This window comes from Cervus elaphus, chromosome 9, assembly GCF_910594005.1.
Source record: "Cervus elaphus chromosome 9, mCerEla1.1, whole genome shotgun sequence".
NCBI classification, from domain to species: Eukaryota; Metazoa; Chordata; class Mammalia; order Artiodactyla; family Cervidae; genus Cervus; species Cervus elaphus.
Genome location: NC_057823.1, coordinates 78,784,569 through 78,787,912, shown reverse-complemented (window position 1 = coordinate 78,787,912; position 3,344 = coordinate 78,784,569).

Below are 3,344 nucleotides of genomic sequence, written 5' to 3'. Positions count from 1 at the left end.
CTTATGGCAATCTTTTGCATTAACTACTCTGTTTAATCCCACTGTACAGATCTTGACCCTGAGGCTTATAAAAGGCACGAAGTCAACTGGCACTTGGAAATGTGGGATTCAAACAAGCTGATTCCAAAATCATAAGAACTTAATCAAACATGCTTCCAAGGTAACACAAAATTAGTCTCTAATTATTCCATTTACATTTAACTTTTTCTTTGTCCAATTTTTAGTTCGAAATATTTCCTGTGAACTCAAAGTACACCAATTGATTTCACTTTATAGCTAAGTTTCTTGATTTCAATTAAATCATTATAAATTATGTATTTTGAGATGACATAGCTCAAAGTGAAAACAAAAACTTAAGGAATAGAAAACTGCTATTTTTCCAAAATTTTGTGCCATATAATCAGCATGTATAATCATATTAGTATCAAAATGTTGAATGCCATCAAAATTAATTATTTAAATTTTTTAAAAGTCCTATTTTCTAATTAGAGGTTAAGCTGCATGTGTGCTCAGTCTCTACATCATGTCTGACTCCTTGTGACCCCAAGGACTGTAGCCCAAGGGAAATTTACTCCCCTGGAATTCTTTTGGCTGGTCTAATAGTTAAATAGAAAACAGATTTACAGGAGGAGAAAAAAATAATAATTTGTGTGTAGGGAGGTTTCATAGAAATATAACCTAAGAAGTGATGAGAGAGAGCAGCTTTTACATTTTCTAGAAAAAGAAATAATGAATTTCTGAGGAGTTAACAGGAGGAAGAAACTTAAGTTTGGGTGCTTAATTAGTGAAGACTCTTAACAGAGTTTGGGCTTGGGGTAGTAAATTAGTAAAGAAGTAAGACGATTCATTTATGCAGCTCTCTCAGCCCTGAATTTCCTGTCTCTGGTTGTAAGGCTGTCTCTTTGCCTCCTGGTACAGGCAGGGTACCTTTCAAATGGGAGATTTATTTTCTATTTTCAGGGAGACAGAGAGGTGGGTCAGAATAGCCTTCCTGCACCAGCTGTTTCTAAATTAACTTTAATTCAAAAATCATCAATATGCCATTTTGGTATATTTTGGGGTAGCCTGCCTTGAGCCTCAACACTGGTATTTTTGCATCAAGATTTGCATGTTCAAGTCAGATGTGAGGTACAAAGCAAGTAAAGTGAGATACAATGAAAGATATTAAAAACTGCAAAATTATATGGAAGACATTAAATATTTTTCCAGAGAGCATGCAAGACACAGATTTCCAATAACTTAATTGGAATTCCGTTAAGAATAACTAAATGATGACTGCAAGTTATTTTGTAATTACAAAGTGCTAAATAATAAAAGTTGGCTAATTACCATTAAAAAATACATGAATGATTACTGGAAGGGGAAGAATGAGATGACAGTGATAGGTTTAATATCTCATCGCAATTAGTAATCCTCTTAACCACTTCATCACTGGCCAATTAAAGAGATACATGAAATTTTAAAGAAAATGCACTGGTAGTTTTTATACCTTAGTTTAGTTTACAACACAACATGTCACATGGCAGAATTGGAGGTGGACAAAAACAATTTGCTGTAGCATAAAGTTTGAAAGACAGTAATATGTAGTGGCTCATGGTAAACTGAATTTTCAAATTTTCAGTTCAGTTCAGTTCAGTTGCTCAGTGGTGTCCGACTCTTTGTGACCCCATGAATCGCAGCACGCCAGGCCTCCCTGTCTATCACCAACTCCCGGAGTCCACCCAAACCCATGTCCATTGAATTGGTGGTGCATCCAACCATCTCAGTCTCTGTCATCCCCTTCTTCTCCTGCCCTCAATCTTTCCCAGCAAAGGGGTCTTTTCAAATGAGTCAGCTCTTTGCATCATGTGGCCAAAGTATTGGAGTTTCAGCTTCAGCATCAGTCCTTCCAATGAACACCCAGGACTGATTTCCTTTAGGATGGACTGGTTGGATCTCCTTGCAGTCCAAGGGACTCTCAAGAGTCTTCTCCAACAACACAGTTCAAAAGCATCAATTCCCCAGCACTCAGCTTTCTTTATAGTCCAACTCTCACATCCATACATGACCACTGGAAAAATCATAGCCTTGACTAGACAGACCTTGTTGACAAAATAATGTCTCTGCTTTTCAATGTGCTATCCAGGTTGGTCATAACTTTCCTTCCAAGGAGTAAGCATCTTTTAATTTCTTGGCTGCAATTACCATCTGCAGTGATTTTGGAGCCCAGAAAAATAGCCACTGTTTCCACTGTCTCCCCATCTATTTGCCATGAAGTGAGGGGACTGGATGCCATGATCTTAGTTTTCTGAATACTGAGCTTTAAGCCAACTGTTTCACTCTTCTCCTTCACTTTCATCCAGAGGCTCTTTAGTTCTTCTTCACTTTCTGCCACAAGGGTGGTCTCATCTGCATATCTGAGGTTTTTGATGATATTTCTCCCAGCAATCTTGATTCCAGCTTGTGCTTCTTCCAGCCCAGTGTTTCTCATGATGTACTCTGCATGTAAGTTAAATAAGCAGCGTGACAACATACAGCCTTGACGTACTCCTTTTCCTATTTGGAACCAGTCTGTTGGTCCATGTCCAGTTCTGACTGTTGCTTCCTGACCTGCATATAGGTTTCTCAAGAGGCAGGTCAGGTGGTCTGGTATTCTCATCTCTTTCAGTGATCCACACAGTCAAAGGCTTTGGCATAGTTAATAAAGCAGAAATAGATGTTTTTCTGGAACTCTCTTGCTTTTTTGATGATCCAGTGGATGTTGGCAATTTGATCTCTGGTTCCTCTGCCTTTTCTAAAACCAGCTAGAACATCTGGAAGTTCATGGTTCACATATTGCTGAAGCCTGGCTTGGAGAATTTTGAGCATTACTTTACTAGCATGTGAAATGAGTGCAATTGTGCAGTAGTTTGAGCATTCTTTGGCATTGCCTTTCTTTGGGATTGGAATGAAAACTGACCTTTTCCAGTCCTGTGGCCACTGCTGAGTTTTCCAAATTTGCTGGCATATTGAGTGCAGCACTTTCACAGCATCATCTTTCAGGATTTGAAATAGCTCAACTGGAATTCCATCACATCCACTAGCTTTGTTCATAGTGATGCTTCCTAAGGCCCATTTGACAAATGTAATTTCATTTCTCCATCTAACAAACAATAGAGTTAATGCTATTTCCTCATTTTTAATATTTATATCAATTTATACTCCTTTTCACTAAATCCTTCTTGACTACAGCATCTCCCAGTGTCCTTTCCCTGTTCTAGGATATGTATTGTGCTTTATCTTTTTCTTTTCTTTATTTCTTCTCTCCTTTATAGCGTTCATCATTACCTGATTTAATATTAGACATGTATGAATAGGTCTTTGGT